We start from the raw sequence: 13,428 nt of genomic DNA, 5'->3' as shown, positions 1-13,428 counted from the left end.
CTCCAAGTGAATAGTGTATTCAAGTTACCTCCATAGGGGCAGGGATTTCTTTTTTTTAAAATATGTTTTGTTCACGTCGCCAAGGATAGGGCTTGGCAAATAACTTACGAGCAATAAATAGGCTTTGAATCATAAAATACCCACTGCCAAAAACAGAGAGGTTTTCCAACATTTCTTCAAAAAAAAAGAAAAAAAGAAAACCTCATTCCTTTTATGATTGAGGCATTCAGACATAGTCCTATAAAAATAATATTCTTCAGATTCATACAATAATTATGAAAAAGGTAATTCATCTGTTGGAATTGATTTTACTTCATTCTAAACTTCACTTTTGTTCCGTGACATGTTTTAAAAACATCAGGCAGTGAGTCGCACTAGGATTTATTAGGATGCTCTAAGCCCTTCACTTGGAGGATAGGGTGGCTGGGGAGGAAGCAATCAATATGAGGACTTCATGACATCACCAGCCTTCTTAAACTGAGGGTAATCTGTTTGGGATTCATACTTATGACAGATTGTCTTTTCCAACACAATACAAATGTTCTTCTTTCCATGCGATTTTGATACCTCTTCCATGGGGAGGCGGGGTCTCAGTCCTCTCTCCTTGAATCTTGGTGGGCTTGTGATTGTGGCAACAAATGATACTACATGACTTTCGTTGCCCCGCCATAAAAGCAGCAGAGGTCCTGTTTGGTTTTCTTGGGATGCTCACCTTCGGAGCCCTGAGAAACCACATTGGCCACCTGGCTGTCTTCAAGCTAACATGCTGTGAGGAAGCCCAAACGTGGAATATTTATGTTCTTTTGAGGAAAGATCAATACAGGCAATTTATTTTTAATCCAGTCTTTGGAAAGTACCTTAATCTCTTCTCTTCCTTCCAAACCTTTTCTGTTATGCTTAAAATCATGCTTCTTATATGCACATTTTAGTATGGTATAGATGTTAGTGACCTCCACCGAATAAATTCCTTTGTCTGAAAGTCATTCAGTAATTCAGGATGACTCAGTAGAAATAGCTTTCTACTCTGGGATTCAATGGCACCATACTCAACAGGTTTTCTCACCTTTGATGGCTCTTTCCTCAGAAACCTTTGCTGGCTCCTCTAACCCTTGGAGTAGCTCCCTCCCTGAACTCTGTCCTTGGCTCTGTCATTTCTTCTACCAACAGTCTTTCCACAGGTGATTTCATCAGGTCCACAATTTTAAATGTGATAAAATTTACAAGGTACAAAAGATCCATGGACAAAGGCAATAGTGGTCGGGGTAGAGGGGAGGATTGAATGTGGGAGGTGGGAGTGGATTGGGTGGAGGAGAGTAAAGAGAGGGAAATGGGGACAGCTATAATTGAAAAACAATAAAAACAATAAAGTAGCCCTGGCTGGTGTGGCTCAGTGGATTGAACATAGGCTGCGAACCAAAGGGTTGCTGGTTTGATCCCAATCAGGGCGCATGCTTGGGTTGCAGGCCAGATCCCTAGTAGAGGGCACGTGAGAGGCAACCACACACTGATCTTTCTCTTCCTCTCTTTCTTCTTCCCTTCCCCTCTCTCTAAAAATAAATAAATAAAATATTAAAATAAAATAAAAATCTTATGACATATGTCTGTCACCAAATGTTCTTCAAGGATCTAGACCCATACACCCTACTTCTGGTTTATCTTCTCCCTTAAATGTTTACAAGTCATCACAAATTTCACATGGCCAAAATAAAACTATTTTCCTCCAAAAATCTACTCGTTTACAGACATTTTTCTATTTCCCTCAATGATACTGTTGTTCACCTAGTTGTTTACTCCAAAAATTGTCTCTTCTCCTCTTTTCTTCATACTTTGTATCCAAGGCTCTTGGCTCTTTTTCAAATATGTGTTCTAAATACGATCACTTCTTAGATTACTGTTCCTTGATCTCCCCTCCTAAAACAGCAATATACCCCTATTTATATTCTCTCTTATATTAGTCCAGTTTCTCTCTTTCAGTCTTTTATCTGTTCCTAAAATTCTTATTGTTTTTGTTTATTTTTGTCATTTTCACTTCTCTCCATAAGAATGTAAGTACTGTGGAGAAAAAGAATCTATCTTACTCTCCAAATAAGAGAACTGAAGCTTAGCTAATTTGTTGAAAATGCTAGTATGAGCAAAAAGTGGCAAATATGCAGTTTGAATAGGTCCATTTCCAAGTTCATGTTCTTTCTGTTATATCACCAGGAAGAAAACATCTTACCTTAATAGCAAATGGATTTTATTTAATCTCTCCAGTAGTATATCCTACATGTTTCCTATATTTTTCCAATCTGAGTTTGCTTTTGACATGAGATACTATGAACAGTAGGCTGCAATACTTCTGATATAATTATGAATAGGGGTAATAATCACTCAACAGTCATGCTCCTTGGCTATCATCTTCAGCATCACACAGAACTCCTTTCTAATATAAGACACAACCCAGTCTATAATATATGGAGTCATTTTCATTTTTAAAAAATGTTCTCTTAGCAGTGTGTTTTCATCTTGTTTAAAGTTAAAACCTTTTAAAATGGTTTTCTAATTTTGAATCTCTCTTTTTTTAACCTAGATGCATTGTGAAGGGAGCCCCTGGCAGCATCTTCTCCTGAGGTATGATTAAAGAATAAAGTAGGAGGCCAGCATCATAGGTTCTAATCCCTGGTATAGCAGCCACCAGTTTCATGGCCTCAGGTAAGTACCTAAACTTTAGAGACTTGGTTTCCAATGTATCAGCTGGGTATTTTAATAGAGACTCGCTAACTTTGTTACAGAATCTGGTTGCTTGTAGTCCATGCCTCTACTCTGGACCAATGTTGATCTAACACTGGCTTTGACTTGCAGTTCCCAGGAAGAGCTTACTTCTCCAAAAAGCATCAGTTATGAATATTAATTATACTGAAGATTTTATAAAAGGAGAAAGAAGTGGAAATTTATCTTCCCATTTAAAAAAAAGTAAAGTTGACCTCAAGCACATATTTGTCTACCCCATCAAATATGTAACATTAATCCTCAGCCACTGTTTGTCCCCACTGAGAATCCCTTAGTGGCTCTCCCATCATGTGTCACCCAAATTCCTTGGTTACATTTATTCTCCTTATGAATTCCGCCCCTCCCATAACTCTTCAGAGCATTTGCACTCACCCTGTCTCATTCCTCCAACCTTGCCTACTTACTCCTGCCCATTACAGGTTTCAGTAAAGTACTGTCTGGTTGTTTTGTGAAGGGGCATTCTCGTTTCTTAGAAGTCATCAGTGAAAAGGAATGTTTACTTTATTTTACTTTTTATCTTTATGGTATTTTTTTCCATTACCACTTAGTGCCCTTATACCCCTCTTCCCCTAGCAATCACCACAGGGAAAGTTGCGTTTAAATTACGTCACAGTTGGGTTGTTCCTGCTCAGTGAGTGCTTCCCTCACTTGCAATAGTCCTAGTCTCTCTGTATCCTGTAGGCTAGCTTGGGTTTCAAGTTACACAATACTCCTCTCCAAAATGCCTTAAAGAATAAAAGAGTATGTTGTTTCATATCTTTGGTCCAGAAGCCAAGTTCTTTGTTCGACTAACACAGGCTCAACGATGTAATCAAAGAACCATGTGATTCACCTCTCTGTTCTGTCACACTCAGTATTGTTTAGCTTTTAGGCTTAGTAACTTCTTGAAAGCAAAATGGTTGTCAGTACCATTCTGCACTGCATTCTTCCTTATTTCTCTGTGGTGGAAGAATGTGAGAAAATCTCTATTATTTTAATTTGATTGAGTCATCTCAAATCGCATGCCAATGCCCTTTGTTGAGTCTTGGGTGACTGTAAAAGTTATTTACTAACTATGCTGGGACAATAGGAGGACACCAGGACAGGTCGAAGTCAACTCAGGCACTAATTATACTTACTAGATCAATATCATATGCTGAATTTTGTCGCACCAATAGTGAGTATATTTTGCAACGCTTCAGTGAAAAACTTCTGGTTTTCCTATTGTTTGGTTTCTCATTTAAAGTTTTCTTGTTCATCTTTTGAACATTAGCCTTTTCAAGATTTAGCTCTGAGCTTTCCTCACATAACACCTTCTCTCTCTGGATAACCCAATCTAGTCTAATCACATCATTTATCATCTATATGCTAATAACACCAAATCTTTATCTCCATTATACATAACACCAATGAACTACAAATACACACTAGTTTATGCAAAGGCATGTGGACATTAAGAAATTGATGCTCCAGAGATATATCAATAATATCTAATATTTTAGTACTTTCAATGTGCTAGGTAGTATTCTGAAAATTTTCATCATAACTCTGTGGATTTAGTACTATTATTATGCATCGGTCAGTGCTGCTTATGAATTAGTTCATACAACTACAGAGACTGGCAAGACCCATGTCTGTAGACTGTGAAAGAGCTGGAGACTCAAAATAGCTGATATTGCAATTCAAATCAATAATGTGACCTGTTTCAGTATTTCCTCTCACTCAGAGCAAGTTAGTAAAATTGTTCCCTGCAAGCCTTCAACTGGTTACATGAGGCCCACCAACATACCAAATGCAATCTGCTTTACTCAAAGTTTACTAATTTAAATTTTAATCTCATCCAAAAATATTCTCACAGAAATATCCAGAATAATGTTTCACTGAATTTGGCCCTGCCAAGCTGATACATATATTAACCATCACCAGTATCCCATAACATTCTAAAGATGAAGAAAGCAATGTAAACAGAGATAATTTGCTTGAGGCCACATAGCTAATAAATGGTGGAGCCAGAATTCAAAGCCCATTGGTCTGGTTCCAGAGCTCATTCTCTTAATTACAATATTGTTTCAAATTAATCATCTCCAACACTGAACTAATTATATTATCGGACCCTTTCAAAATCTGGTTCTCTTTCTAAGTGTTTTCATAGCCTCATTTCTCAATGAATATTACCTGTGATCTAATTACCTGGTTAGCTATTTGTTTCTTACACTAATAATATGCTCCTTGAAATGTTCCACAATTAATCTGGTGTCTGTATATAGTGGTCATTCAACAAATTATCATTGACTGAATGTGTCTTTATTTTCTTTTCACATATCACTGCTAATTTTTGTCAATTTATTAATATCCAACTCAGCCATACCATACTGAAATACAGATTCAGGTCAACATATAGCATTCTGAAAAATGTAATGAAAATGCGCGTTTCTCCCAGTGTTTAAAATTATACCTCACGTGTTTTTTATGGCCAGGTTATATGCAGTCAATCAATAGCGTGCCACATAGAACTAATGATCAACTGGTTAAGTCAAGGAGGTACTGAGTTTAATCTAGAGTGATAAGTAAAGTGTCTTCAAAGGAACTTGATTCAGATCATCAATACTATCCATGAAAATTTAAGTGGGTAGTTCTCATGAGCCAGAGAAATGGGAGTCTCGGGCAGAAATTAGTTTCAGGTATTCTGTTGAGGCTGGAGTAGAGAACCAGAGTCCATGAGTGGAGGAAAGGAAGAAAAGGGATGGACAAGAATAGCAAAGATCCAAGTTTTGGCCATATGAATAGAGTTTTTTCGCTTTTGTTTTTGTTTTTAATTATTAAAGAACTGAGGTATAAGCAGTAGCAAAAGCAGGATGTCAGCAGTTTGGGAAAGTGTATCTTAAATTTATAAGCACATGGCTACTCACTGCTTGTATGCAAGTGAGTCATCATGTGCCTTGGTTAGATAGAGTTTCAGGGCTCCTGAATAAGAATCAATGCTGGTCATAACCAACTCAGAAAATTGTGGGCTGAGCCTGTCATTGAGAGACTCTGGGAAGGTACCAAAAACAACAGGAGTGATTTGGTTTTCTTTGATGATTTTGCTCAGAAGTTAGTGCTGACCAGACATACATTAGAAGTCATTTTCCTCACTTTTTTCATAGAATCTACTATTATCAAAGCCTAACTGATAAGACCCATTTTTAGGCATAGGGCATTTATCTTTTGCTTCCTTCTTTTTCTTTTTGTTATTTCTGTAGGATCTCCTCTCATTCTACTCATTTCTTCACCCCAGCATAGTGGTTAAGAGTATAGACTTTGCACCAAATACCTGGGCTCTAGTACACCTGTGCCACATCATAGGTAGATGAGCTTGGGCAAGTTACTCAAGCTTTCTATGCCTTGTTTTCCTTGTTTGTAAAATAAGAAAAATAAGAGTGCCTGAATATATTTGTGTTGTGTGTGAATGTATGAAAATGAAGCAATTAATATATATGAAACCTTCGAAGAAAGGAGCATAATAAACTCTGTATGGTGTCAGCTATTATTTTCCTCAGTTACATATATTGCACTTGCTTGAATAGTATTTTGTCCATGGCTCTAGCATATCACTAACGATATTGTATTTTATTTGTGTATCTTCTTCCCACTGAGTTGGAGGCTCTTTGAGGGTAGGTATCATAGTCTCTGTTCCCTTGAGTGGATAGCAGTGCTTGATACTTACCAAGTGTGAAATGTATGTTGGTTAATTAATTAACTCCAATGACATACACAATGTCACTTTCCTGTGTCTTCCAATATGAAAAAGAGACAGTTTTGGTGTTACAATTTCTTAAAAACTTGGGAAACAAATAAGAGAATATAAAACCAATTCCAAAACTCCTGAGTCCATGACATGAGGATAAGGAGGGATGCTTCAAAATGTAATTCTGAAGTTGCTCTGGCTTTATTTAAAGTCCCATATATTACAGTAATTAAACTGCTTAATGACCTCATCGAAATCCTGTAAAGCTTAATTAATGTTTGTAAAGCCTTTTACAATCCTTAGATGAGAGACACCAGAAATGTATAATGAACCATTATTATTATCACTGATGCCATTTTAAATGACGGTGACCAGTTTTCTACACTTGGACTTGCTGATTAAATCATAGCTATGACCATGCAGAAACACAAGCAAAATTCATTCCCCAAATGTAACTCAACTTGTCTTATTCAAAACCTTGTAGACAGATATACATAAATTTTAACGCAAGTGTTTCTCAGATGGATGATGCTTAAAATGATGAAGAAAGAAGAGTTAAAGTCAAAACCATGAGAGTGAGCCATTGACCCCAGCTCTACCATCTCGTAAAATATTTCATCTTAAACTTTGGAGTCAGGCAGACCTGGGTTGAAAGAAAACCTGCTCTGTAACATCTCCCTTGAAACTTTGGGCAAATTACTTAGTATTTCTGCCTCCCCTGCTAATCTGGAAATTTGTAGGAAGCAAGGGTTCTGTTCATCCAGTACAAGACTCTTATCAAGTGCTTACCATACAGTCTGGCACCTACTATGTGTTCAATATATATATATATATGTTTTTAATGCATAAATGTTTATTTATATAACTGTTTACATTTAACAATTAAATACTACATCGCCAGCATTTGAAAGATTGATCACTTCCATCTTTTGAAGTACCATTATTCCATCATCCAGAATGACTTATTCCCCCAAATTTTTGCGTAACTAAATTCGACTGTGTTGCTTCTGTCACTAATAATTCTGATTTTGAAGGGAATTCAATCATGACATCATATAAAAGACTTTACCTGAGATATTATATTTATCTATTGCTATGTTTAAAAAGCCTTCAAAATTTATTGGCATGACACATCTGTTTTATTGTGCTCCCAATTCAAACAGGGTAGAGCAGTAATACTCACCCATACTCCCTGGTGATCAGTACCCAGTAGGTGTGACTCACATGGCTGAGTTTAGCTGAGATAGTTCAGTAAAGGCCATCTGTTAAGATGCACCTTTGTTTTTCAGTTCTTTTCTGCATTGTGTCTTATTGGGCTAGAAAGTCCAAACGGTTTCATAATTCCAAATCTGGCCCCTAGGCTGGGATGACTGAGCTCCATGGGACTGGCCAGCCATCCCTTTCTCTTCATTCATGCAGTCTCTCCACTTGGCTGTCTTGAGTTTGCCTAAACAATGGTGTTCTCAGAATTTCTTACATGGCAACTGACTTCTCCCAGGTTGAATATACCAAGAGGAATAGGCAGAACCTGCATGGGTTCTTATGACCTAGCCTCAGAAGTGCCAAATATTACTCTGATCACATTATCTTATTCAAGCAAGTTAATAAGGGCATCCCAAATTCACCATATAAAAAATAGTAGACTCGGCCTTTCGATGGCAAGAGTGGCAAGGAATCTATATCCATCTGTTATCTTCCCCGTAAGAGGTAAAATATTCCTGCCTTAATTATCTAGAAATCTAAAAATCATCACCAAGCACTCTGCTCTTTGGGCCATGTTTTCGTCCAATGGATAGCTCCCTGACTGCAAAGGGGTAGTAGAGATTGGTTGTAAACTTGTTTCTGACACTTATTAACTGTGACTTTGGACACATCTCCTAATCTTTCTCATCTTCTCTCCCTATCAATCTCAGAGAAGAATAATATGTCCTTTATCCATGTTGCTGAGTTAAGAAGATGAAAAAGTGGAAGAAAAGTAGATAAAATATTTAGAAATCCCACATAGCTGCCAGTAGTATCATTATGAGTAAAATGTAGGGAGGAGGTTATAGTCACTTGTTCTACTAAGTCTTACTAGAAGAGTTAGTGTGTTGTCTGCCTTGAGTTCCTGGATTCATTAAGGCTGAAGCTGGTAGAAACCCAGAAATCAAGTCCTAGTTCATTCAGTCTAAAGGGAAGACTTCAAATTCTAAAGGGAAGACTTCTAAAGGGAAGGTTGAGGCCTTGGTCATATCTGTGTCTGACAAGTGTGCTGTATTTGTCTCGGATGGGAAGATAAATAAAGTGATAACTTGCCATGTAAGTAATTAGTAAAACTATCCAATCCCGAGTATCTTTTATTTTATCAATTTAAAGTTGTTTTGAACTCTTAAGTATTTGTATGAACAAAAGACCTTAAAAGCTCCAATTTTTCTAGCAACCAACTGTGGAAGAAAAAATATACCTGAGCAAATCATTTACCAAAAATTAATCTATAGCTGCTGCTATAATCCCTAAAGTCTATGTGGCTTAAACATAGTATTGTGTAGTGTATGGGTTTTTTTAAAATTTTATTTATTTATCTTTAGTGGGGAAGGAGAGAGGGAGAGAAACATCAATGTATGGTTGCCTTTCGTGCGTCCCCTGCTGGGAGTTGGCCTACAGGGAACCAGCCTGCAACCCAGGCATGTGCCCTGACTGGGAATCGAACCACAATCCTCTGGTTCACAGGCCTGTGCTCAATCCACTGAGCTACACCAGCCAGGGCAGTGTATGGTTTTTTTAAAATGAAGTTTGCCATTTATTTGTGCTTCTGAGTATGTTCATTACTTTTTTCAAGTTATATAGCCTGGGATCACTTCTAGAAAGATAGAGGTTTGTTAGAAACCACCCTACCTGGTTTCAGAAGCTATAACCCCCCCACAGCAAAGACTGAGTAGAAAGACCTTGGGACCATAAGCCACTAAGGAGACAAAGCTTATCTCCCTGGCAGGGGCCTTGCCTCTGCCCCCTTTATTTCACCCTGCTTGGCCCTGAGCCTGAGCTGTTAGCTAATGATGGGTAAGATGCCTTAAGGAAGGGATGACTTAAACAGGCACGGTCACTAGGGGGCCCTCAGGGAAGGACTTGGGGGGCTATAGAAAAAGGGGGTGATGGACCCTCACCTCTAGACTTTCACATAGCCTGAGTCCTCATTCTATTTGCAAGAAGTCTCCTAATCTCTTGGCTGCCTTACTTCCCCTGCCTGACTTAAGCCTGAAACAATGCCAGAGGTGGGTGACACCCTGTGCTGGAAAGGGCAGGTTCCCCAGGTGACCAGGCCTGAGAAAGAATGCATACAACCCTGTGAAACCTGCTTTGCTAATATCCTCAATTTAAATGATAAGGTCCAAGCATGAACTGAGTTTTTTCCCCAAAGTTTTATGGCCATTTAGCTGTCTGACCCTGACTCAAAATAAGCCCTCATAGTTCTTTGAATGTGACTTATTGTTTGATCATTACTGCCTGACAATGATTGATGAGCTTTACATATAAGCCCTGTATTCCTATGCAAATGAACCCAATAAAAGCCCATCAAGGAAAAGGCTCCTGGCCCTTCTCCTTTGAGAGATCAGCTACTCTTCCTCCCTAAGCAGATCTTGTTTGGTGGACTTATTCTCATCTGTGGCAGCCAGTGGGGGAGGGGGGAGGGAGCCCTGCAGGCAGAGCCTCCCCATACAGGTTACCTTGAAAAATGTTTGAACTCAACAAACATTTGAACCTAGCAAGGCCATGTGGGGTAGGGAAAAGGGGCACCAGTCTAGTCCCAATACTTGGGATAAAACTCTTTGAACCTCAATTGTTTCTGAAGACAATGAGGTCAGATGAATTGAATTGAGATTTTTCACATGCCATGATTCTGTTATCCCTCTTATTCAAATATGTGGCTATTGCAGAGTCTGAAGAAATATAATCATAAACTAACTTTAACTTTAATTTTCAAACATTGAGATTGTCTCTGGGCAGTTTCTGTGATGACAGAATGCCAGAGGCCCTGAGATGACAAAGGGTTTCCGAGGGTAAATCTCCCTAGAATCAGGTATGATCTGAAACAAATGAAAAATGATGAATTCTAATAAGCCCCTAATGTCTAGATTCTATCAAGCTCTCCTTAACTCTGACCTCTCTTCATGCATCAAGACTAAAGTCAGATCTCCTTGCCCCTAAGTCCCAGGTCACTTTCTAAGCTCATCTTCTGTGCTTTCAGTGGTGTTTGACCTTGGTAACCAGGTTTCCCCTATGAAACCTTCCATTCCTTTGATTTCTGAGACACAGGCCTCCTGGTTTTTATACTAATGCTCTGGCTAATTCTTCACAATATTCTCCATAGAATTGTCTTCTATTGTGCAATCCTGAAGTGTATACATAATACCACTCTCTTTTCTACACATGCTTCTGGAATTATCTCACTCATATTTAAGAGTTCGATTATCATCAATTTGACAGGCACATAATACATATTTATTAAGTGAGTTTTCTCATCCAGAGACTATAACCTGATGTTTCATATATAAATCTGTAGCTAGTGCTTTATACTGATGTCCAGACATGTATGGACAGTGAATACAAATGTATCTATTTACAACATACAACATAGCCAGACTCAGCATGCAGTGGTCATGACCTACACACTCCCTGGTGTAGTGCAGGTCTTTGTCTCTCTTAATGTATGACTTGAAGTCAACTTTTCAAAGTAAAAAACTCATCTTTCATACCCCAAACAACCATAGTTCCTCTTGTGTCTTCCAGTTCAGTGGATCAGTTTCTAAACTGGCAAAGTGTCAGTATCTTCAACTTAACAACAACAACCACAACCAAAGAACAGCATCAACCTTAAAGGAAGGTAAAGGAGATTAAATGAAATAGTAAATGTAAAACACTCATTGTAATATCTGACATATATTAAATGCTCAATGTTTATTACTCTCCATCCCCCATTGATATCCCAGCTACAAAAGAGGGCCTCATCTTTGACTATGAAAACAATGTCAATTGTTTGACAATTCCTTCAGCACGTTCAAACAAACTACACCTTTTTAAAAAAATTAGTCTCATATATTTTATCTTTGTATTACCACTACCTCACTGACACCACTATTATATTTCTATGTCATCCTACTAACTGGTCCCTTTAATCCTGGCCATGCTGGACACCCCCTCTCCCCACTTACCTCTCTTACTTTCTCTTCATTGAACTGTCAAAATCCTGTTATATATGCTGCTGAACTGTTTGCTACTCAGCACAGACTTCCTATGGCTTTCAGGGCCAAAGTCCAAACTCCTAAGCTTGTTATGCATGCCCTTCATGACACAGCCCCTCTGACCCATCCAAATGCAAGTCCTTTTAGTTCCTTCACACACACACTGCTTCTGCTGCAAGAAATGCCCCTATTTCTTTCTCTGACTTTCTGCTGCTCATTTTTCAGAACTTAGCTTTCAGGTCATGTCTTCCAAGAAACTCTTCCTAGACACAGAGACTGGATTAGGTGTCTGTATCTCTTACACTTGGTGATAGTCTAAGCTTCCCGAAGAAGAAACTGAATCTCATCCATCTTCAGATTCCCACTGCCAAGCAAAAAGCCTAAAGTGCATGCTTGTGGAAGCAATGAATGAATGAAAATTTTGCCATTCAACTGAATGCTATAAGGCAGTGAGCACAGTAATTACATCTGTCTAAACGAGGACTGGTTTAGACTTGGTGGTAGTGGTAACAGAGCAGGGACAAGTTAAGGACAATCTATGTTCCTTCCTGGGATTCTAATGGATCTGAATTTAATAGAGGGGTGTTACTGTCAAAGAGAAATTTATTATGTGAGATATTAAGAAGCCTCTGGGGTCACAGAATTCAAAAGCAGGGCTTCAAGAATTCCAAAAAAAAATTGAAATTTTGTATTTTACTTGAATCATATAAATAGACACAATATACTATAAGAACACACCAACTTATAACTGGTTAATACAATAATTTTTAGTGCCAACATTGTTTTTTTTTCATTAATGCTATTTTAATTACTGTGTGCCAGTGAGAAGAAAAAGAAAGGGAAAATGATTTAATATGTAAATGTTGTTTAAACACCAAGTGGAGGATAAACTACATGAAGACTTATCCAAAGTAAAAGAGCTGGGGGTACAGTGGAGAGTGGAGAATGGTGGGGGAATTTTTTTTAGACCATGCCGCTTTAAAAAAAAAAGACAAAATTGTGTCATCCAAAATACTCACTTGAGAGGAATACAGTGTCAGTAAAACAACATCATCCATCATAGCACATTAGTGCTGTTGCTCGAAGTGTTTTTCTCAGTTTGCATTTAATTTACAAACTTATTTTTTCTTTAAATTATATAAGAACTTTAAGCATATAAATATTTAAGAAATCGTGTAATAAAAATAATTTAATATCATGCTAGAGACATGAACGATTATCCTCTTTAAAATAATGTGCACGTTACTCCGCATGGAAAAAGACTGGGTTAATGAGTAAAGGGTCAGAGGAGAACAAAACTGACTTGGGAGCAAAAACTTCCTTGTCAGAGTAAAATGATTTATCTCTTAGCTCAACATGTTCATATACACATCCACACCACACATATAAATCATATACATAAACACGTAGTAAAGACACATATCTCCACACAAGAACACACACTTATATGCACAGTAACACATGGCACATACAAACATATGTTTCTTCAAGTAACCCCATGCACAAAGGAAATACGCTCTCATCTCTTTCATGAATATATCTCTGCATTTCATAAAGAGACAACAAGTACAAACTGAGAAAGCACAAGTTAGAGTTTAGCAGAGCACTTTAAGAAAGCAGTGTCTGAAATCAGGCAGCCAAACTACCAACCACGCTCTGCCCCATTCTAGCTGAGTGGCCTTGGACACCTTTACTTAGTGTTCTGTCTCTCACTCCACTTGTTAAATTGGAAAA

Source organism: Sturnira hondurensis, unplaced genomic scaffold (assembly GCF_014824575.4).
Source record: "Sturnira hondurensis isolate 20B ecotype Veracruz unplaced genomic scaffold, ASM1482457v3 Scaffold0000780, whole genome shotgun sequence".
Lineage (NCBI taxonomy): Eukaryota > Metazoa > Chordata > Mammalia > Chiroptera > Phyllostomidae > Sturnira > Sturnira hondurensis.
Note: the sequence above shows the minus strand (reverse complement) of the source record.